Here is a 24,979-nt window from a genome sequence, read left to right as displayed (position 1 = left end):
ATCTGTGATCTGTGGGTTGAGAACCACTTTCCCAGAGCCACATACTTGCTATGAGTAAACCTGGCTTTCAGCCCTTTGTGGCTCTTTCTCTGCACATGCTCTCTGTAAACCTAACCCCAACCCTTTACTTATATATATTTTGCATTCACAATATTTTACATCACAAATCCTCTTCAGGTTTCAGCTTTTACTTCTTGTCAGGTGGAATAGGTCCACTTGCAGTCTGACGTGATATAATGAGGAGTCACATTAGTTTGAACCAAGGGCTTTGGTTTGAACTAATGCGTCCCAGCGCTTACTTTCACTTTCGAAACAGCTGTTGAGCAGAGTAACGCGCCAGCAAGATCATGCTATTTAAATCCCCTCTTCATTAGCAATTTCTGTCGCCTACATTTGCATCCCTAGTTCGAACTAGGGAGCAAGTGTAGACCTACCCATAGACAGTAAAGGTGGATCCTCTTGCTGGAGCAAAGCAGTTATATATTCAGTCATCCTTATTGGATTAGTCTGTCACGTCAGGGGCAAAATTAGAAAGTAATTTAAAAAAAAAAGCCTCCTGAGACTATACACACTCCTACCAAGGGGGGGTAGGCTGCGATAGGACAGTGCCAGTAAGAAATTTAAGTTACTTTCACTCCTGGCAGTAAGATGATAATCACAGGCCTACACATTCTAGTGTGATGTGACCCTAAAGCTGGTTTATCTGGCCATGGGAAGTTCCCCCCAGAGCAGGGACATCTTCTGAAAGCATAGAGCTGATATTTCCCCACCACTGCTATTGCTCTATAGGTGTTGTGGCCAGGAATCAATATACACTGCTAAACCCCACTTGTTGTGTCATCTGCAACTGGTGTAACTGCAGGCTTCTCTGCATACAGTCAGTCCAGGATGAGGGAACCATACTCTTCAGCCATTGCCTGGGTGAGTCTGTATTCCCACCACAAAGGGTTCCATATGTTCCTTGACCAGCATGTGCTCACCTGGCCATGACTTTGTGAAAAGCCTGCAGTCCTGCAATTCAGAAATCAAGATGGAGTTTGACTGGAGGCGCAGTGTTGCAGATGGAGAACGGGGCCTCTTTTCCCCAAAGGTCACAAATATTACCATTCTTGCCACAGGTGTTAGCTTTGAAGTAAGGTATATATATTCCAGGGTCCTGGCTCATACTGCATCTCATTACCTAATGTAGCTCTTTATCTATTTGATTATATATACATCAGCTAAAGAAAATATAGTGCTCATGGCAGGAACACCAGCCAAAAGTGACTTTTTATAACTAATCTAGGGGATACTTAGGAATCCATCTTGAAGGTACATATTTGACCTCCCTCAGAAAACATGTTACTGAAAGAAGATTGCCCACGTTTAATCAAATAAGATGTTATATCAGCCTTGTTTTCTTTTTCTCACATGTTGCCATTTTAGAAGCTAATCTCCCTCTTAGAGAAGCCATGCCAAGGCCGTGCTATGCTAAAGTTACTCCATGGGAGATTTTTTAAAATGGTAGCATAAATTGGTCTCTCCCACCATCTCACTCCTCAAGATATTGGTCACCTCAGCATGTTGTCTTAGGGAGAGAGAATACATATTTCAATTCCTAGGTCATGGCATCTTTTTTGGTGGTAGGATATTCACTGCTACACTAATCAGTTGGCAATTTGCTTGCATCTAAAATATGATCCGAATCATCCTGAATACTGAGGACATTTTTTCAATTGCCGGGGAAGGAAATGCTAATTCGTGTGTTGATATTTTAGCCAGTCAAAAACTGGATTCACTTGATATAGCAACAGGCTTCTGTGGAGACTCTCTGGTTCCATTTCCATTGGCAGCTGCATAGTACTAGTATTTCACATCTGATCACTTCCATTGGAAACATTTGATCCCAGAATTGAAGTAATAGATTCCACTGGATGCAAATAAGAACATAAGAACGGCCGTACTGGGTCAGACCAAAGGTCCATCTAGCCCAGTATCCTGTCTACCGAAAGTGGCCAGCACCAGGTGCTCCAGAGAGGATGGACCGAAGACAATGATCAAGCGATTTGTCTCCTGCCATCCCTCTCCAGCCTCTGACAGACAGAGGCCAAGGACACCATTTTATCCCCTGGCTAATAGCCTTTTATGGACCTAACCTCCATGAAATTATCTAGCTTCTCTTTAAACTCTATTATATAGTCCTAGCCTTCACAGCCTCCTCTGGCAAGGAGTTCCACAGGTTGACTACATGCTGTGTGAAGAAGAACTTTCTTTTATTCGTTTTAAACCTGCTCCCCATTAATTTCATTTGGTGTCCTCTAGTTCTTCTATTTAGGGAACTAATAAATAACTTTTCTTTATCGGCCCTCTCCACACCACTCATGATTTTATATACCTCTATCATATCCCCCCTCAGTCTCCTCTTTTCTAAACTGAAAAGTCCCAGTCACTTTAACCTCTCCTTATATGGGACCCATTCCAAACCCCTAATCATTTTAGTTGCCCTTTTCTGAACCCTTTCCAAGGCCAAAATATCTTTTTTGAGGTGAGGAGACCACATCTGTACACAGTATTCAAGATGTGGGCGTACCATAGTTTTATACAAGGGCAATAAGATATTCTGGGTCTCATTTTCTATCCCTTTCCTAATAATTCCTAGCATTCTATTTGCCTTTTTGACCGCCGCTGCAAACTGTGTGGAAGTTTTCAGAGAACTGTCCACAATAACTCCAAGATCTTTCCTGATTTGTCGTAGCCAAATTAGCCCCCATCATACTGTACGTATAGTTGGGGTTATTTTTCCCGATGTGCATTACTTTACACTTATACACATTAAATTTCATTTGCCATTTTGTTGCCCAATCACTCAGTTTGGTGAGATCTTCTTGGAGTCCCTCACAGTCTGCTTCTGTCTTGACTATCCTAAACAGTTTGGTATCATCTGCAAACTTTACTACCTCAGGGTATGTCTACACTACAAAGTAAGTTCGAACTAACAGACGTTAGTTCGAACTAACTTTAATAGGTGCTACACTAGCGCTCCGCTAGTTCGAATTTGAATCGAACTAGCGGAGCGCTTAGTTCGAACTAGGTAAACCTCATTTTACGAGGACTAACGCCTAGTTCGAACTAGCTAGTTCGAACTAAGGGCTGTGTAGCCCTTTAGTTCGAACTAGTGGGAGGCTAGCCCTCCCCAGGTTTCCCTGGTGGCCACTCTGGCCAACACCAGGGAAACTCTATGCCCCCCTCCCAGCCCCGGACCCCTTAAAGGGGCACGGGCTGGCTACGGTGCCCGTGCCAGGTGCAAGCCTGCCAGCACCCAGCTAGCAGACCCGGCACCTGGCACGGCACAGAGCCACCCACCCGATGCCCCCCAGCCCACCCCCTCTTGCCGGGACCAGGCTGGCGGCTCCCGGGAGCTTGCCCTGGACCGCAAGAGGCGGGCACCTTCCTGGGCTAGTGCGGACATCGTGGACCTCGTCCACGATCTCCGCACTAGGCACAGGAAAGTGGCCGTCTAGGGCAGGAGAGCTGCCAGCCTGGCCACCCAGGACCAGGTGTGCATGAAAATCAAGGGGGTCCACTGAGACCCCCGACCCTGAGCCCTGAGCTTACAATGGCCGTACTGGGTCAGACCAAAGGTCCATCTAGCCCAGTAGCCTGTCTGCCGACAGCGGCCAACCCTAGGGACCCTGGAGGGGATGGACCGAAGACAATGACCAAGCCATTTGTCTCGTGCCATCCCTCTCCAGCCTTCCACAAACCTTGGGCAGGGACACCACTCCTACCCTCTGGCTAATAGGACTCCATGGACCCAACCTCCATGACTTGATCTCACTTCCCTTTAAACTCTGTTCTAGTTGTAGCCTTCACAGCCTCCTGCAGCAAGGAGTTCCACAGGTTAACTATTTGCTTTGGCAAGAAGAACAACTTTCTCTTACTAGTTTCAAGCCTGCTACCCATTCCTTTCCTTTGGTGTCCTCTAGTCCTTCTTTATGGGAACTCAGGAAGAACTTTTATGAATGCACCCTCTCCACCCAACCCCTGCTTTTAGAGACCTCTATCCTGTCCCCCCTCCGTCTCCTCTTTTCTAAGCTGAACAGTCCCAGTCTCTGTAGCCTTTCTTCATCTGGGACCTGTTCCCAACCCCTGATCATGTTAGTTGCCCTCCCCTCTCCCAGCCTTTCTCTTCCCCTCTCCCACCTCCTTTTCCCAGTCTCCCCCAGTTTTTTTCAATAAAGACAGAGTCAATGTTGGAAGAAACGTTATCTTTATTTTGTACATCAATAAGAAGGGGGGCTAGGGAAGGGTAAGTGGAAGGAGGTGAGGGAGGAATGGGGTACGAGCCCCCGATGGGGAGGACTGGGCTGGCTCTGCGGGCTTCTGGGGGTGGAAGCTCTCCTGCAGCCCCCCAATTACTCCCTCTCCCCAGATGGCAGCCTGCGGCAAGTGCAGCCGGGCTGATGGCCGAGTGGTGTGATGTGCCCAGTGTGGGCACTCAGGGCACTCCAAGCCAGAACTTCTTTGCAAGCGGGGCACCCCTTAGAACTGTGTGTCCGGGGTGGGGGTCGGGACCCTTTAAGCGCAGCCCTCGGCTAGCCTGAGACAGCATCTCCATGCTCTAAGTCCTCCTTTTATGCCCTGCCGGCACTGCTTCCGGCCATCCTTAAGCCCTGTTCAGAGTCCACTCAATGTGGACTTGCTAGTTCGAACTAGCAAAACGCTAGTTCGAACTAGTTTTTAGTTCTAGATGCATTAGTTCGAACTAGCTTAGTTCGAATTAACTAATTCGAACTAAGTTAGTTCGAACTAGCGCTGTAGTGTAGACATACCCTCACTGCTTACCCCTTTCTCCAGATCATTTATGAATACGTTGAAAAGGATTGGTCCCAGGACTGACCCTTGAGGGACACCACTAGTTACCCCTCTCCAATCTGAAAATTTACCATTTATTCCTACCCTTTGTTTCCTGTCTTTTAACCAGTTCTCAATCCAAGAAAGGACCTTCCCTCTTATCCCATGGCCATGTAATTTACACAAGAGCCTTTGGTGAGGGACCTTGTCAAAGGCTTTCTGAAAATCCAAGTATACTATATCTACTGGATCCCCCTTGTCCGCATGTTTGTTAACCCCTTCAAAGAACTCTAACAGATTAGTAAGACAGGATTTCCCTTTACAGAAACCATGTTGACTTTTGTCCAACCATGTTGACTTTTAATCTATTAGTTTCTTGGACATGGCTGCCCCTCGTTCTGTTCTGCAGTAGGGAAACACAAGCCTTGCGGTTACTTAACAATAGCCATCTTGTCCGAAAATACTGTGTGAATGAAGAGGTCACATGAGCAAGTATTTAGAGCAGAAGACTGAAAGAGACTAGCTTCTTTAATGCTAATAAAGTCAGAATTCACTGTGAGGCCTCCAGCAAGTCATTTGACAGCCTTGTGCCATAATCAGATTAGATGCAAGATTGGAGAAAAAACAATGATGTGCCACAGCTGACCTTCCCAGGGTAAAAAATTAAAATTAATTAATTAATTGTATGTTCCTGATACTGCAGTCTGAGGGAAAGATACCTTTTATTGAACACAGTAAGGGATTCAAAAGCTGTGTTTGCCATTTCAATAAAAATCATTTCCTTAAAAGACAATTCTCACAACTGTCCCAGGATATTAGAGAGATGAGGTGGGGGAGGTAATGTCTTTAATAGAACAAAATTCTGTGTGGCTCGAAAGCATGTCTCTCTCCCCAACAGAAGTTGGTCCTATAAAAGATAGCGCTCACCAAAACACTCAAACGCTTTGGCTCTTGCAGACAGGCTCACAGACAGAAGGCTCTGAAAATAGGATTGCCACCATGTTCTGTCCATTCTTTCTAAATGAAACATTTTGAGACCCATGACTTATTGGGCAATTTCTCATTCATTTGTTTTTCGTAATGCATTTGCTAATTATTGATGATAGTTGGATTTACATGAAGATATGCTCTGCTCCTGATTCAGTTTCTTGTGTTGAACCTGCATGAGAAGTCACCCTCAAGTTGCTGCTGAGCTGTGTTAGGCTAGGTCTATACTAGGGGAAAATGTCAAATTAAACTACGCAACTCCAGCTATGTGAGTAGCATAGCTGGAGTTGACACACCTTAGTTCAAATTTCCGCCATGTTCTTGCTGAGGGAGGTCAGTGGGAGAAACTCTCCCGTCGACTAGCCTTATGTTTTTTGAGCTGGTTGAGTACAGGAGTCGACAAGAATGTGATCTGTAGTTGATTTAGCAAGTCTTTACAAGACCCACTAAATCAACCCCTGGGGCATCAATCCCGATAAATGGAAGTGCATTGAGATGGCAACAATCTTCCCTTTCAGACCAAACCCAGACAGTTTGATAAGCAGCTGCACTTCAACCACCTGAGCTCTCAATGGATGGAGTCCCACAGAGCTCTGTCCTTTTATTCTTTTTAGTCAGCATTCATTTAAAATGACTAGGACAGAATGTGAGATGCCATGGTCTCAAGTGCTACTAGTACACAGATAATGCACTGCTGTACATTTCCTTCTTATCAAGTGCAGAAATAACCACCTCCCAGCCATACCAGTGTCTGTGTGAAAGCAGAATATGTGTGAAGAACAGCTAGCTGAATCCCAAGAGTAAAAAAGTGATGCCAATGAGAAAAGTTATCATCGCTGGCTGCTGAGGAGTCAAATCATGGACCATCAGTAGGGCACACAATTTTGGTGTCTCTCTGAACTCTTTGCTAACCATACCGGACAAAATAGCAACAGCCACCAGAAATGTTATCCACTTGCACCTGGACAGGAAACTGCACCTGGTTTCAATAGACATGGTGTGAGCTGCACTTTCACAACTGACTTGACTATTGGAATGCCCTGCCTTGGGGAGTGAAATATGAAAGCCATGGCGGGAAACACCATCTGGTCCAGAATGCCACTAAACAACAATTATAGGCAAAAGCTCTGGACCATTAGGATACTACTGAGTACCACCTCTCTCTACCGCAGTGGTTCCCAAAACTGTGGCCTCTGGACCATGAGTGTCCTCAGAGCCTTTGCTATTTGTCCACCAAGAGCTAGCTGGTCATGCATTGTTGGGTCTCCTCATGTTAAAAAGTTCAAGAATCCCTGGTTTTTACTGGATGAAATCATCAAACCTTCTCAAGTGTTTCAGCTTCTGTTGTGCTCTAGCAACTAGCCCACAAAGGATAAAAGATTGAAAACGAGCCGAATTAAAGGAGATTGTCCTTTGCCACACAAAGTAGTTGTATTTTTGGAGCAGAAGCGCTCTTTCTCCATTGATGATCAGGAAATCCATGGGGCCACTGAATAATTAAAATGGGCAAAAGTAATGACATTTGCAGATCACCTTTCAGAAGATTTCCATAAATTTACTTCAGTGAATCAGAGCTTATTTCCAGTATTTGTTTTGTAAGCAATCAATACTCACCACCGAGGCATATGGGATGCTACAAATTATATAAATCCACTCACACTGCTGCTGCCAACACAACTTCCTTATTATTGTTGTGTGCAAACTGAGTTTGCAAATCCTTCCTCTAATCATTGAATCCTCTGTCCAATATTGTTATAGGCAAGAAAATAAGAGATCCACAAACAGGTCAAGGAAAATCCTCTTATACAAGTACTGAGCGCACTGCTATTTCCTTCCCTCCTCTCTGACGTGTACTTAAGAAAATGCCTCATCAGATAAAACTGGAAAAGGTCAGAGTGTTTGTTAGTATTTTACTGGGAGCATAAGCAGCTCTACTTGCTAGAGTGCCAGAGAGACTGATCAGTGATCTGCTCATAGGACCTGGAGCAATAAATTCCTGAGGCTAATCCCAGCACTGAGCATTACTCCTTCTTTGACCTTGGGCAAATTGCTTGACCTTTCTGCTTTTTCCCCCAATTGTGAAATGGGAAGATCACTGCCCTGCATGGGGGCTGTAGAGTTAATTATTCAATGTTTATGATTAGGAGTGTCCTTTTATTGTGGGCAACAGGTGGACCTGCTTGCTGCTTAGAAAGTCAGGCTGCATACCAAGTCACTGGTTGTGTGTTTATCTATGTCGAATGCAGCTGACCTCTGGTGGAGAAACCCCAGACAACAGCCTTCATTTAATCTCAATTGCAGGCCACACAACATGTTAGGGACAAGAAGTAGAATCTGTCCCTCTGCTGAAGTTTTGATAAAACTGAAGTACAGGAGACGACTGACCTAAGAGAATAAACCAAAGACACACCTGCCTTACAGGAGCAACTGTTTTTATCCTGAAAGGCTCCTTTTAATTGCTGTTCCCACAGCAATCTTGGGCTCAGTTCCATAAACATTAAGCATGTAGGCTGGAGCAGCAGACATAAACATTCCAGCAGAGTTATTAAATCTGCTCCTGCTCCCTCAAGAGCTGAACTGTCATTTGGACAATGTTCCCTTGCAAGGGATCAAAAGGGAACGAGAACTCTCCTTACGTCTCTGAGCATCTACCCAGTAAAAAAAACTCAGCAACAGGGAACAGGCTTGCTGGGGAGAGAGGTGGGCAAGCAGGGCAGTTGTCAGCGGCCAGGAGCCCGGGTCTCCTTTCAGTCGCCACCAGAACTGCATGCTCAAGGTGGCTCTGAGGGCTGGGGGAGGGAGGGATGCTGCACTGGGGGCAATGCAGAGGGCTGGCTACCCCTGCCCCACCCTTTCTCCTGAGGCTCCGCCCCTTCCGAGAGCTCCGAGCCAGCCCCCCCACCTTGCCTAGGGGCCCGTGGAGGCTGTCAGCATCCCTGGCAGGGAGTCTTAGAGCCCAGGTCAACTGACTTAGGCTCATGGAACTTGTGCAGTGAGGGTAAAAAATAGCAGTGTACAGAGCCATCCCTATGGGGGTGCAGGGTGCAGGCCCTGCGGCAACCCCTCCATTGCAGGTCCCACCCCTTTCCCAAGCTTCACCTCTGCTCTGCCCCCAGCAGCCATTCCCCTCTGCTCCATCCACACTGCACCCCTTGGCAGAAGTCCCTTCCCCGCCACCCATCTCCCAATCACGAGACTGGGACTGGAGCCTGGTCTCTCCACTTGCCGCTGCCACACTGAAGCAGAACACAGCAGTCTGGGGGATGGGTGGCAAAGTGAAACAGGTGCTGCTGGGTCGCTCCAGCTCCGGTTGCCAGGGTGAGTGTGGAGGGCCCAATTCCTGCTGCTGCTCCATGGGGGCTGGGGTGGAAGTTCCAGACCATCCTATGGACGGGACAGTTCTGGCAGTGTAGATGTTTGGGTTCTGGCTGAAGTCCCAGCCCCAAGGCCTGGTCCCCTCCAGGTTTTAGACCCTGGGTTCGAGCCAGAGCCAGAACATCGACTTTGCTATTTTTAGCTCCACAGGGTGAACTCTATGAGCCTAAATCAGTTGACCCAGGCTCTGAGGCTTGCTGCTCTAAGTCAGTTTTTGCTGTGTAGATGTATCACTAGGCTACCTGGACCTTAGGTACTTAGTGCGCACTCACTCCCCACCTAGACCAGGCAGGTAGGAGGTGCAGTGACTGTCCGGAACCTTTGCTCCACCTGTCCTGTGATCAATCCAGCTGAGCCAGTTCTGTGGGAAATTTATCATCTGTTTTACTGCTCCCCTCCAGCAGGAAGAAGCAGCAGAAATACATCACAGAAGGGTGTTTCTGAGGCAGTTTACATGTGGCTTCTTGCTCAGGATTGTGCTCAAAGTCAACATTTAGCTCACTATCAAAATGTTGTGGTGTAGAATCAGGCCCCTAGCAATTGTTGTACTTTTAAAATAAAAGGCCTATGTATACTCTGGCTGTTCCATTTGTCTCTTCACTTATGCACCAATGTTTCTACCTGGGCCATTAATTATGCTTTAATATTCTACATGCTATCTCCTGTGTCATAATACATTAAATGTGAAAAAAAATCAATGGCAAAAGGATTCAAATGGCCTTGGAGCCTCTGTTAGGAGCTCAGCTTCCTGGGGCCTGAATTCCTCCAAGCACGTAAGCAGCTGCTTAAAGCATGTGTTTGCTTGAGTTAATATCGCATGAAGGGCAAATCTCTATAAACAGTTAGAAGCCTGAACCTCCAAATACTTATTATGGTGAGTACCCCTATCTTGGGGTCTTGACCCCAATGGGAATGCTCAGGCCTGGTGAAAGAGTTTGCAGGTTCCAAGGTGGCACGCTGTAGTTGGCTATGCCACATGGCCAGGTGGCTCCCAACCAGGGTAGCAAGCAAGCAGTTGGTTGGGTGGGCGCTGGGCAGTGTGAGGCCCTAAAGCGCAGGGCCCAAGGCAACCACCTTGCTCACCTTGCTCTAAAGCCAGGCCTAGGAATGCTTGCCCAAGCATGGGGATGCAACATGACTTCATCAGTTGAACCTCAGCTTCAGAGATGGGCTTCATTTAATAGAAACATTTTTCAAACTTGGGTGCCTATACTTCGGATTTAGAAACCAAACAGCGGGAGCCCAGATCTGAAAATATTAAGCCCCAGTCACTGAGTGGAATCAGAGCCATTCTTAGGCATATAGAGCATACATGGCCGCATAGGGCACCTGAAAATTTGGGACACCACTGACACCCAGGGACAGGGGTGGGGAACCTTTGGCCTGAAGATTGGATCTGGCCCCTTGCTTAATTTTATCCAGCCCATTGCAAAACTCCATGCTGTAGGCCAGAAATCCTGAGCATTGGTTCCCCCCTACTGGGCCGGAGATGTGATTGCTGGCTCCTGGCAATCAGGGAAGCTCTGTGCACTGCATGCCCATGGGAACTGTGGGGGCAGCATCTGCAGGCGAAGGGTGTGTTCAGAGCCACCTGCCCCCTCCTGGGGCCAGAGGGAATGCTGGCAGCTTCTAGGAATGGCACAAGGCAAGGGTAGGCAGGAGGCCCGCTGCACCACCAAACAGGAGCTGCAGGTCCTCAGCACTCCTTGGAAGTGCTCAGTATCTCACAGGATCAAACCCTTGTGTTACAGAAATCATCTCTTGGGACATTTTTTGGCATTTCTTTCTCTGGCCCAGGCCAAAACTTGCAAGGAAAAGAATGTGAAACTGAAGGAAAGAGCAAAAATGTGAGTTCTGTGTTGACTCTCCAAAGGGTTCAGCCTGGGTTTTGGGAGACAGCTCAGCTTAGTTCTTATCTTATTCCAAGTGGGATTGTCCACTGTTAAAGCTAGCATGAATTTAATGCACCAACCAGTGTGATGCAAAGTGGCCTGAAGATATATTATCAACTGTGACTCCATATTGAGTAGCACACTGAAAAGCAGAAATACAGTATAAAGCAGCAAGTGGGCCTTACAGATCCCTACATTGCTGTGGTTCACATATGCCTATTACAGTGTTCTGGCAGGAATTTCTAAAACTTCTGCAAGGATGAAAAATAGCAAAAGGCAGACAGGGCTTGCACAGCATCTGCTGGTCTTGCTGCAGCCCAAATTAAAGCTGCATCACTGCTCACTAGACATGAATTAAGAAGTGTTTCCTATACTGGATAGCAAATGACTACTTTGCTACCAAGCTTTGCAGAACTCAGGATGCATTTTGCATCCCTAAATTGTGCTGTTCCAAAGAGCTGGATGTCAGACTGCTTATAGCAAGATCGAGCTAACAGAAGCTGGAACAAGGAGGCAGATGCTGGAACATGTAAGTCAGAAAAACATCTACAGTTTGGCCCTCCTTGGTCTGGCACCCTTGGGACCTGACTGGTCCTGGAAGAGGGATTTTCCAAGATCACAGAAGGTCATTTCTGGACCCTCTGTTACCAGCTCCTCAGCCATTGTCTCACTGCCAGCCTCCCAGCCAACTTCCCCCTGCTGCCAGCCTCTCCGTGCGCAGGGCTCTCAGTCCCACCATGGCAGCTCTGTCGCTGGCATGCACAACCCCACTGCTGGACTCCTAGCCCCACTGGGTGGCCCCCCCCCTTCTGAGGTCCAGCTGCTCTGATGGATGACAGCCCCACTTGGGCTTCAGCTTAGCAGGGCTTCTCTGCTACATCCCAGCCTCACGGGGCAGGTCCACTGGGTGACAGCGGGGCTGCCAGCCAACAGCCCACCTTCCGGGTTTCTGGCCCTGCCACCAGGCAACACCGTGGTCAGGCTCCTGGCTCCATGGGGCAGCCGCGCCACCTGCCAGTCCTGCCAGGCAGCTGAGCCGTTTGGCAGTAGTGAGGCTGCCGGGCTCCTGGTTGTGCTGCTGGATGGCCCTGCTGCCTCCCAGTCTCACCATGCAGTTTTGCTGCTGGGTTCCAGCCCCGCTGCCTCCTGGCTCCCACCCCCTGCAATGTCAGAACCTAGGCAGCAGCCCTACTGCTGGGCTCTCAGTTTTGCCACCACAGGGCAACTCTGCTACTGGGCTCTAGCCCCGCTGTAGAGCTCCCAGTCACAAGCCCTCAACTGGGACTCTCTGGTCCTGGGACATCCATGGTCCTGCCGCATCAGGGATGGTGCAGGACCAGAGAATCATAGTTAAGAGAGGTTCAACCTGCAGAGCAGTATGCTTATAACTGCGCAAAGATAGGCAGCGTGCATCATTTGGAAAAAAGACCAAGAGTTTGTTTTCTTCAGATTTTGGGACTTATATCTCAGGTTTCAGAAGAAAATGAGATCTTAGACTGGTGAATTCTTATTAGGGATGCAAAATCCCATTTAATATTTAACCAGTGGCTGGAGGGGGGGGGGGAGGGGCTGCTCCAGCCCCCTCCAGTTAACTGTAAGCGGTAAGTATCACACATAAGTGTGATGCTTACCAGTTAACCATTCACATCCCTAATTTATATATCATCGAAGATCTCTCAATACATGACATGCTAGATATTACCCCTTTGCAAATGCACCGCAGGCTTCTCTATTCTGATGCGACCTAGAGAACACTTGTTTTAAAGCTCCAGAGGGGTCGCTGAGTTAGTCTGTAACAGGAAAAACTTAAGAAGCAACTGGACTATTTGTTGTTTTTTAAGTGTATCATTTGTTTTGAAATTCTTCTTAAGATTTTGCTGAGTATTCAGCAGCTCTTCTCTGCCGTCTTATCCTTCTCTACAACCACATTGCAAAGGGCAGCTGATCTGATGATTCCCTGGGATCTGCCATGCCCTGGAAACTCAGCCCAAGACAAAAGAGTATTCTCAGCCTGTAGTTAATCAGGTGGGGTCAGGATTTACTGCAAGGTGTCCTAATAAGTCTCTGGCTTCATTGATGATGGTAACCAGAAGGCAAGTCTATAGGAGACAATCCAGGCAAATCTTTAAAATATGAATAAATACGAATGTTCAAAACTTAATTTCTATTCGGATTCCTGACCAAACCCCAATTGACTTCAATAGAAGTAAAATTGAATCCCAAAATAAGAGTGGACCTCAATCATTAACCAGACTTGAACCAAAATTGAACCAAAAATGTTATGTATCAAAACCGTTTAATTAACTTTTTTCCCTAGTTACTTTTCCATGTTTACTTGTCAGGCTTTGTATTTTTCATCCAAGACTGGATACAGAATTGCCACAGTACTGTACAAAGAGAGAGGGTCTTCTCCTAAGATTTCTAATCTGAGCAGAAGTAGGAGGTACTGGAAATTTTGCAAGAAACCTTGCTCTTGAAAGTTTTTCCAGCCCAGTTTTGCAGACTCAAGGCATTTAGAGCGCTCAAATGGAATCTGGATAACTATCCACATTTTTGGGTTTGCCCATCACTAAAAATAACCCAGACTGGAGGGTGCTGAGTTGAATCAAGTCTACAAACGTTTTGAGGTTCACCCATCCCTGGCTGACATGGCAATTATAATCTGGCAGGGAATGCCATCTGGATTCTAAATTGTTTAGTTATTTTAAATCAACTTCTCAGCTTGCCAAGGCCCTAGTGCAGGACAAAGGAGAGCTGTGTTTCAGCCTAAATAGAAGTTCCAGTTCCTGATCAAGCATTTTCTATGTAAAGAATATAACATTACATTTATGTAGGGAAACTTACATGTAGCTAAGCAACAGTTAAGAGGTTCAATCACTGCCATAGAGTCAAATTTTTAAAAAGTCCTCACCAAACCCAGCCATAATTTTTAGTTACCTTCCACTCAGGTCCACTCCTTATCCCCCAGCCCCAAGAAACATGTCAGACTTCCCAAGTGCTGTGCAGGAAGCTGTTAACAATTAGGGATACAATTATACTGTAAAAGCATGGTTGAAAATGTCCCTTTAACATGCTTCATCAGAGTCAGTGCCACATGGTATAACATGCCTCTGCTATTTATACAATGTCATGAGGATACATTATGCTTTATACAATACATGGGGCCCAATCCAAAGTTGATGGAAGTCAACATGACTTGGAGTCGGGCCCAAAGAGAGGTCCTTGTCCCAAGGAGTTTACAATATACATAGTACAATTACAGTATATATAATTAACTACAAGAGTGATGGCTGTCAGAGTTGTAATGATCAGCAATGCTAGGCGAGGCAAAACATTAATGTACAGGGAGATCTGAATATGCTAAAGAGAGAGGTGCAGTGCAAAAGAAGTGGGAGGTTATTAGAAAAATAGGGGGAAACAAGAAAAAATACAGACTAGAGAATAGAAGATGGGGACAGAGAGAACACTGAATGGAGAAAATGTAGCAGAGTGTAATATTATGAGGGTGTGTTGTATTTATTGTGTGATGCAGCACAGTGAATAAATAGTGGCTGAAAATTAAATACAGCTCACCTGTTGTTAAGCAGGTGGAAGAGGAGATTCACAGACAGAGGAGGGATGTCTGCAAATCTCTTACTATTTTTGTCCTGCACCTGCATGAGACAGTGATGGATTATCTACATTTAATAGGAATTTATGACCCATCCCGTTATATTTAAAGGACTTAATGGCGCATTTAATAACCAAACATTCTTCCTGATTAGTGCTCATTTAATCCCCTGAGAAAAATGCTCCTCCTGACTCAGATATAAAAATCAAATGCCCTTGTTCCCCTGTGTGTAATGGTGGAGCACACCGCAACAGTACTAGTCTCAGAGGTGCCTGTGAAATGAATTCTGCCTGGGAATCTGCATGCTGCACAGTTGATGTCTTACGCTGTGTCTTGGTTTTGTACAAATATTCCAAAATTTGACCCTTTAAAGTCATGCTCATTCATCCTTATTAGGGGATGATTTTTCTTTAAAAGTCTTTGGAGTACTAATAGAGCATGCAGAAATGGAAGCTGTCTTGGTAATCTAAGGCACCTCGTTGGAGACTCATGGTGATACATTATGCACAACAAGAACCTTTATTGCAGGTACAATGATTAGACTATGTCATTGGTTGCTGCATGTCACATAGGTAGGAAGCGAATTGATGCAGTATCAATACATCTAGAAGAGGAGTTAGTGACTATAGCAGAGGGTCTGTTTGAAGTTTATTATCTATTCTTGTTCTGTATTGCTTGCATCTCCAGTAACTGGTGAAATAGACAGAGATTGAAGAGTGAATTTATTTATTAAGATGTTTTGAAACTATATAATTTGCTTTGAAAGTTTAACACAAAACTCTAATGAACTATAACCAGTTACTGTGTTTCTGACTCTTCTTTGAAAAGCAAAATTACAGTATAAATCTATTGTCATGACAAACCTAATGAGGATGAAACACACAGTAAAGAGTTGTGTTCTTATTGCAGTCTCAGGGAGGAAACTTTATCATCTTTAAGATGCTGTTCTCTTTGGATGCTGCTAGAGTGTTAATGGGCCTGGTTCTGTGATTAGTTATTTTGGGTAGTCATTAATATCCTTGTTTCTCTCTCCTACTCTTAAAACCTCAGATCTCAGCAATCACTTAAAAAAGGGTTTGAGGGGGTATCTTAGTCACCTTATCCCACTGCAATCCTTAATTTATGAGTAAACATGAAGTGACTGCAGCTGCATCAAAATCTATATAATGCATCCTTTTAAATTTACTGTTGTAGTAGCTTTGAGGGCAGAATTTGCATCCGGAAGTAACAAGCTGATGAATGGTGATGGTTTCTTCTCGGTTTAGTCCATGAAAACCATCCCAACATAATCACCACTATAATGACAGATGCAAACAAATTGTTGCTACTGAACTGCCATATGCTCTCCTATAGTATACATTAGTGTGACTTAGGAGACAGGCAAAGCTTCCAGAGTTTTCTACAGATTATCTGGTCAAGGGTTTGGGGTAGCTCTGCTGCGTCTCAAAGAAAGCCAAGAGTTAGAAGTCTGGGGAATCTGTGGAGGGCAGAACCATCCTCATGGAAACCCTTTGCCTACATGCTGGCTTTTGGGCATGCTTTCTCCCTTCTGGGTCCCCCAACTTCTATCTGGACTCTGGTCCCTCAAAAGGGAGGAGTCTGTAGCTGTACATACTAACACTGATGGGGTAAGCCTTAACTTACTGCTCTTCTGCTGGGTTCATGGGAGGAGGTGTGTGTGGGGGGGAGGGGCATTATCTTCTCCCCACATGCATGCCCCAGGCTCACCTTTAGGTTGTCCAAACCTGTTTCTGGGGGATGGGGGAGAGAGGCTTGCTATTGTTACAATTGGGCTGAGATTCATTGGCTCTACATAACCTCCACTCACACAATACCGTGTACAATATAGACTATGGTCAGCATGCTAACTAAATTGTGGGTGAACTAACTAACTAATTTAGTGCTAAATAAAGTGCTAACTAATTTCTGGTCACTTTCTCAGTGTGTTGCACGGGCAATTTGTTGCAGCACCCTTTTGCTGATATAACACCCTCAAACAGTCTAGGTAGAAGATATATGGTAGCCAAGATTCAGTAGGTATCTGATAGTGTAGTTAACAACACAACCATTTTTGTCTGGTTTGATAGGCACCTCCATGTTCTGAGATGTTTTTATCTTTGCAAGATTAGCTTTGAACATAAGAACGGCCATATTGGGTCAGACCAAAGGTCCATCCAGCCCAGTGTCCTATCTCCCAACAGTGACCAATGCCAGATGCCCCAGAGAGAAGGAACACAACAGGTAATCATTACATGATCCCTCTCCTGTCATCCATTTCCAGCCCCTAACAAACCAGAGCTAGGGACACCATTACTGACACTAAAACTCCATTTACCTGCAGATGGTTTGAATCATTGATCAGCTTCATTTGAATCTGTCCAACCACCATTGCATTCCTTTTGGTTTTATCCTCCATAAGAGTCACAAAACATTTGATAACTTTGCTTCTTCCTCGTAAGGGTTGTTAATGTATTGTCTACCCTAGCAAATTATAATGCAGTAAATCAGTTCCCAGAGCTGTAACTCCTGAGGTGTCCACACTGGCAAGGCACGTTAGTGTGCACTAACTCCACAGCTGTTGCGTGCTAGGGCCAGGTGTGTACTAGACCCGGTAACTCAGCATAAGGTATGCAACTCCAGCTATGTAGAATACGTAGCTGGTGTTGGCTTACCTTAGGTTGAGTTTGGTGGTGTTCCCAGTGTCTTCCTTTACTCCTGGCAAGTGCAGGAGTACTGGACCACAGTGACGGACACTCCATGAGTTTGATTTAGTGAGTCTTAAGTAGACTCACTAAATCGAACTCCGGAAGATCAATCATGGCAGCGTTGAAGATGTAGCCTAGGTAAATCACCTCAGTGAGAGGCATTGAGCTTGCTGCACTCTAGATACAGCACTGGAGTGCCAGTGTGAATGCTCTGTTGTTCTATAGCACTGTGACTGGCCTCCAGTATCTGTCCCACAAACTTTTTGCCTCCTTGGTCATAAGTTTGAAATCTACTGCCCTATCCTCAGGTGACCAGTCCTCAGATCCACCCTTTATGTTCCTTGGGAATTTTTAAAGTCTTTTTCCTGTTTTCTCGGCAATACATGAAGCGCTCTCAGAGCATCTCTCTGGGTGACCATGCCTGCTTCATGCACCAGGAGTTCCTCTATTTGGAGCCATGCCAAGGTGCTGGACCTCATTAGCATTTGGGGGAGAGGAATCTGTCCAGTCCCAGCTGCTTGACTGCTATAGGAATTATTATACCTACAGGAAGATATCAAGATGCATGACCAAAAAAGGGCCATGACCGGGATGCACTGCAGTGCAAGGTCAAATTAAAGAAGCTGCATGCTTATTACAAGGCGACATGCCTACCACAGCTCCCACTCTGGTGCTGTGCATATGACCTGCTGGCTCTACGAAGAGCTGGGTGACATATTTGAGTGTGACCCCCACCTCCACTCCAACGATCACCATAGATACTTTGGGGCATCAGGGATCAATCCAAAGTGGAACAAGCTAGAAGGAGGAAATTGTGGAGCAGGGTGTTGATGTGGAGGGGGACCCAGTGCCAGAAGACGATTTGGCATCCATAGATGCATGCAGTCAGGATCTATTTTCTACCTGGAGGAGGCGAGCCAGTGGCAGCCCTCAGAGGTTGGGGAAGTATAAGCAGAAGAGGATGCCCCTGGTAAGTGGCTTTGATTTCTGGAAGTGCCGAAGTAAGTTGTTGGGAGCATGAGGGTTGCAGAAAGCAGGCTTGGGTCTGGGTGGTGCTACTACTGACCCAAGGCTAGTCAGATGCAGAACAGATTGTTGATGGACTCTCACTTCACGGTAATCGGCCTCACAGATCTAGTTGAATGTGTCATGCAGATACTGGGCAATCCACCTCCACAAGTTCCTTGGCAAGGTTGCTTTGTTCCCTGCCCCATTAAGGGTAAGATTCCCATGCCACTGTGGCATAAGGGGGCAGGGTCTTTGCCACACACAGGCAAAGCTGTGTAAGGGCCGGAATGGAAGCCACAGTCTTGCAGAAGACCCTCCCTTGCTTCCCTGCTTACTCTCAGCAGCAAGATCTCTTCCAGGAGGAACACAGCCTGTGGAAGATGTGTGGACATTACTGATCATAGGGCCTCTCTGCAATGTTAGCTCTTCCCAATTCACACATGCCAAGACAACAGTAAGGCCATGCAACAATTAATCCCCTGTCCCAGTGGTTAACTCACCATTTTGAGAGTCAGGCATTCACCCTGAGACACCCATGTTCCCTCTAAAATGCTACATTTTGACTTCACAGATTTAATCTTGGGACCAAAGCCTTCTTTGCTGTCACCGGCTAAACAGCAGTGGAGCGCCAGGAAGCAGCCCCAGAAAAGTAAAGAAGGCCTGTTGCATGAGGTTATGCTGCAGGCCACTGCTGAAAAGAAAGAACTGGAGGAGTGGAGGAACAATGAGAAGAGGGAATGGGAGGACAATGCTGAACGCTGGAACAAAGCCACGGAAAGGCTCTTAAACATTACAGAGCGCCAAGCTGACGCGCTCCAGGCGCTGCTAACACTGCAGAAGGAGCAGCTCCATGGCTGCCTCCCGCTCCCTGCAGCTGCGGTCCCCAAACTGTTTTCCATGCATCCCCTGTCACCAACAATATATTTTATCCACCATCCTGTCCCCAGTCAGTACCTGCTGCATTCCACACCTGTGCCTTCACCGTCCAGCCCTGCAAACCCTCATAGGTGCCCGATGCACTCCACCTCCATGTGCAGTTCAGCCCTGCTAAACTACAGCACTCACTGCACAGCACATCAGGGATTGGGGCAGCACAATCCCTGGACATAACACAACTCTGCAAATGGGTCAGGGCCTCAACACCTGCCTTCTCCCCTTTCTTTCTCACAAAGTGCAGATGTGTCGTGCTGTGTGTGTGTGTCCTACGTTTGTTGTTTTTAATAAATGAAATTCTTGGGTTTAAAAGCAATCTGTATTCCATTACGTGACAGCAAGCAGGCATAGCCCAGCAAAGCAACAGGCACTTTTCTAGTCAGTGCATCATATGGACCAATCACAGTCCCCCACTAGCATGGTGCCCATTGCACCCCCGTGCCTGGCAACAAATATTACTGCTTTGCAGCATCAAATTTCTGCCTCAAGGCTTCCCTGACCTTTGTGGCTCCACGCTGGGCCCCTCCAACAGCCCTGATCTCAGATTGCTCAAACTCAGCCTCGAGGTGGTCCAGTCCTGCATAAAGCTTTCAGCTTTCCCTTCACAAATATTATGAAGCATGCAGCTATAGGCATAGGAATTTTGTCATCGGCCAGGTCCAGCTTTCCATGCAGATATTGCCAGCTTTCAAATAGCCAAAGGCACACTCCACAGTCATTCTCCACCAGCTCAGCCTGTTAAGACACTCCCTGCTGCTGTCAAGGTTCCCCATGTGTGATTCCTTGAGCCACGGAATCAGGGCCGGTCCTAACCAATTGGCAGCCCCGGGCCAAGCAAAACAAACAAACAAACCGGGAAAAATTTGTCAAGAAAGGTCAGGACAAAATGCAGTCATGGCTCGCCCTCTTCCCCCCCGTGGTTAAGACCGGCTCTCTGTTGGTGACCCCTTCAAAATGGCAGCCCTGGGCGCCTGCCCAGCTCACCCGCCCTTAAGACCAGCTCTGCACAGCATTAAGAGGTAGGCAAGGTCTTGCAGGATCACAGTGGGCATTTCGACTTCCCCTTCAGTGACCTTCTGGCCCAGAAAGAAAGTCTCTGCATGCAGCTTCCTGACTAGACCAGTGTTCTGAAAGATGCGTGAGTCCTGCACCTTTCTAGCCCAGCCTGTGTTAATGTCTGTGAAACACCCACGGTGATCTGCAAATAGCTGCAGAACCATGGAGAAATACCCTTCCCAATTAATGAACTCAATGGCTAGGTGGTCTGGTGCCCAAAGCAGAATGTAGGTGCCATCTATTGCCCCTCTGCAGTTAGGGAAGCCCCTAGGCGAAGCCATCCACAATTTCACGCATGTTGCCCAAAGTCTGGGTCTTTCAGAGCAGGGCATGATTGATAGCCCTGCACACTTCCATGAACATGAGTCCAACGGTCGACTTTCCCACTCCGAACTGTTAGGTGGCCAATTGGTAGCTGTCTGGAGTAGCTAACGTCCATAGTGCAATCACCATAGGCTTTTCCACTGCCAGGGCAGCTCTCATTCTTGTGTCCTTGTGCCACAGGGTGAAGGCAAGCTCAGCACATAGCTCCATGAAGATAGCTTTCCTCATCTGAAAGTTCTGCAGCCACTGTTCCTCATCCCAGGCCTGCATGACTCTGTGATCCCACCTCCCAGTGCTTGTTTCTTGAGCCCAAAAGCAGCATTCCACTGTGGTCAGCACCTCCGCGAATGCCACAAGACATCTTGTGTCATAGCTGCCATTCATGGCAAGCTGAGAGTCTGACTCCTCAGCATCACTTTGCAGCTTAAGGAATAAATCTCTGCAAGTGAGATCTATCGGCATTTTCTTCAACAACTGGGGATCCATTCCAGCAGACCAAGCAGGCAGAGTGCACAGCACAAAAACTATTGACAGACGATGCCAAATATGGATGAAAGCCCCGTGGTCGCTGGTATGCAAAGTGATGCACCAAAGGGCGTTGAGACAGGACCACAATCCAGCAGCCTTCCCACAAGCCTCAGTGGTGGAAGAGGTGTTCGGTGAGACAGCTGCCCAATGTGCAACTCTCCGAAAGCTGCTAGAAGTGTGGTCATGCTATAGTGCTGGCAGCTGGCAGTGTGGACATGCAACAACTTTTCCGCTGCTGTGCTCTGGGAGCAGTATTGTATTTGCCAGTGCCTTACATTTACCAGTGTGGACAAAACCTAAGAGCCTTTGAGGTTTCTTCTTCTTCTGAAAATCAACTAGTATTGAATAAAAAAAACCCAAAGTAATGCAACTTTGTCTTTAAGGATCCAAGGCTTTGACTACACACTTAAAAGTTTAAAGCACAGCTGCAGCAGTGCTTAAAACTGAAAGTGTGGCCACAGCACAAGCTCTGGGAGAGAGATCTCCCAACGCTCTATGTAGACCGCCTCCATGAGGGGAGTAGCTAACTTGCTGCACTCCTGGGGGTTGTTTTTTCATGTCTGGACCAGGAAGTTACAGTGCTGTAAAGTGCCAGTGTGTAGACTTAGCCTAGTTTAGCTGAGCAAAGAGCTCCGTTTTCTCTTTTTCAATTAGATCTTTCTGTTAAACCTGCACTTGAATTTCAATACCTTGTTATTTTGCCTTGATTTACTTTTACGTTTATACCACTATCTTCATTTCTAAAGCGTATTCTTTACAGAATACAATAAAACATTATGTAGCTCAGGGGTCCCTACAACAACTGATACAATCTGTCATTTATGAAGGCTGTGTGTATACTCTGCTGCTCTAAAGTCCAATAAATAAAAAGCTAGATATTCACCACAGCCGAATCTGTGGCTTTATATAGCAATACCCATTCACATAACCATCCCTGTATAGTGTGTGACAGCTCAAAGCACTCTCAAATTCATTCCTATTGTATTTGAAATATCCATCTGAAAAGGGTTTCTGTATTTTTCTATGGTGTATTTCACCTTGAGATGTGTCTGGCAGTTTTAACTCTGAATGCAGAGAGAGGTTTCACTATTTCTATTCCTGTGGTTCTTAAATACATTATTCATTTTGAATGACTTATTTGGAATTTTGTCCACGTTGTTTAAATTAAAAGCCATCGTGGATCAGTCTTTCTGTCCATTTATTATGGCATCTTTCAGGGACACAAGTGTGGGGGGAGGAGAGGGGAAAATCATGTCTGTTATAACAGTGACAAAAATATTATAGAACTATTTGATCTCTGGTTTTACATACAAACCATTGGTATGACTGAGTTACCGTAAGGGCAGATTTTTACATTCTGTCTATGATAGCCAGAGGAAGGGTGCATTGGTTTCTGTCTCCTTAATTGTGGGCTGGGACTGAGGAACCTGGAGTAAGTTGGCAGCACAAGGAAGGAGAGGTTCTCTTTCAGATCATGACCTCCTGTCTAGTGTCACTCCACACCTCAGGCAGTGATCTTGTTACAGCTCATAAGCCAGGTCAGCCCAAGTGCTTGAAAGAGAAACTTCAAAGAAAATATGCAAGTGCTGCAGAATGTGGGCCTGAATAGATGACATTATTTCCTCAGAGTCAGTCTAAGGAAATGCCCCAGCATCGTGTAGAAGTGGCCCCTGTGCATCTCTCCCCTTATGTATTTGTACTGTGCTCAGCATTGTAGTGGCTGCTAGAGGCACCATCTTTCTGATGAGTCATTAAACCAGTGTTTCCCAATTTTATTTGGCCATGGAACCCTTTTTGGCTTCAAAGAATTTCAAAGAACCCTTAGGTTCCGAGCAAAAAAACAAAAAACAAAAAACACCCCGCTGTGATTTGTCAAACAAAAAAAAAGTCACAATTTGCGGAAGAAAAAAAACCAAAACAAAACAAAAAGCTGCAATTTGTCGAGCCAAAAAAAAAAAAAAAAAAAAGCCCTGCTCCGATTAGTCTCTGCCTTTTTAAGAGGGGGTGGGAGAGTGCCAGGTTATCGCGGAACCCTTACTTTTGTTTCATGGAACCCCGGGGTTCCACAGAATACCAATTGAGAAACACTGCATTAAACCAAGCCACTAACCACCTGTGGTCATTAACACTTGTCATTGTGCAGACAAGTCAGCTCCAGGGTCCTGCCCCTGACATTTCAAACTGGGAAGTTATCTCTCACTTCCCATCCTTTAAAAACAGCCCCTGGGCAGCGTTGCTCTCATGTTCCATCACAAAATAGTCAGCATTTCAGTAGAGAGCAGACAAAACATATTATTCAGTACAAACTCCCACTATGACAAAAGAACATTCAACATGTAGGGTTGCCAGGTGTCTGGTTTTGAACTGGACAATCCGGTTTTTGAGCTTTCTGTCTGGGAAACAAATCGAGAAAATATCAGACATATAAATGTCCAGTATTTTCTAATTAAGCATGTTTTATTATTATCGTGAGTATCAGTACGTAGTTGCATACTGCCTGGCTGATAGAGGCGCTCACGATCTGGGGGTGGGGTGGGTGGGCTGGGCAGGATGGAATCCCCGGGCCAGACTAATCTGTGTGCCCCACCGGGACCGTGAGCGGGATGAGCAGCACCCCAGGATCTGTGTGCACCTGGCCAGCCCTGCTTCCTGCTCTGCCTCCCCCCCACCCCGGTCAGCCCTACTCCCCCCAGCACTCTCCCAGCCAGCCCCACTGCCCCCGACCTCCTCCTGGCCAGCCCTGCTCCCTGCTGGCTAGTTCCCCACCACCCAGATCTCCACCAGCCAGCCCCGCTCCCTCCGAATCCCTCCTGGCCAGCCCTGCTCCCAGTGACTGGTTCCCCTGATCTCCCCCGCCACCCCTGCTCCCCCTGACCTCCTCCTGGCCAGCCCTGCTCCCCACCAGCCGGTTCCCCCCGATCTCCCCCACCAGCCCCGCTTCCCCCATGGCCAGTTCCCCACCCCCCATCTGAGATCAAGTGTGTCCGGTATTTTTGTCAAAATCATCTGGCAACCCTATCAACATACCAAGCAAAGCACTCAAAAGATAGGAAATGGCGACCCAAAGGTTCCCCACATGCTCTTAACTCCACTGTTGTCTTTAGTAGCACAGTCACAAACTACCTAATTTCCCCACTGGACCCCAGCCTCACTGAGTGCTCGGATTGAAGGGCACATAGTCAGGCAATTCTCCCATAATTTTTATTCAATGAGCAAAGGGTTTGCCTCATGCAGTATATGTTGGCCATGCTCTCTATGGAGAGCCCAGATGTGGCACCCATGTGAAAATTCAGAAGGATTCCAATTATTTCAATGGATTGACTCCATATTTCCAGCACAGGAACCACAAATTAAATGAGCCCAGTTAAAGCAGAAATCTGCAGGGTCCATCTCTTACACTGTGCACCATCCTGCCTGTGCAAAGGATGAGGTTGGGTTCTGCAGAGACAAACACATGTAATGACATGTTGTCAGGAAGCTGACAGCTTCCATGGGCCCTGGGCAAGATGTATGTGGGACTGGCTCTGCATCCTGAAAGGGCTGGGGCTTTAGGCAGAGGGGGCGGGGCAGAGGACAGGCAGCTCTCAGTTCTGCACAGACTGGCCCTGCCTCCCCTCAAAGCCTCATGGAGCATGCGGAGCGATGCTCCAGTGCTCCTGCGGCAGTTTAAACGGCCCAGGGTTCTGGCCTCTGCCACAGTGGCAGCCAGGAGCCCTGGGCCTCTTTGA

The 24,979-nt window shown here is 46.7% G+C and overlaps 1 long non-coding RNA gene and 1 pseudogene across 1 annotated transcript in view; both read left to right on the top strand.

Moving 5' to 3' along the window:
* LOC106731514 (uncharacterized) overlaps positions 1–24,979 on the top strand; it is a 113,814-nt gene that overhangs the window by 50,019 nt on the left and 38,816 nt on the right. The window lies entirely within an intron of this gene.
* LOC149525403 (uncharacterized) lies at positions 971–19,520 on the top strand (annotated as a pseudogene).

This window comes from Pelodiscus sinensis, chromosome 2, assembly GCF_052426305.1.
Source record: "Pelodiscus sinensis isolate ZL-2025 chromosome 2, ASM5242630v1, whole genome shotgun sequence".
Lineage (NCBI taxonomy): Eukaryota > Metazoa > Chordata > Testudines > Trionychidae > Pelodiscus > Pelodiscus sinensis.
The sequence above is the reverse complement of the archived record's forward strand: the minus strand, read 5'-3'. Positions and strand labels throughout refer to the sequence as shown.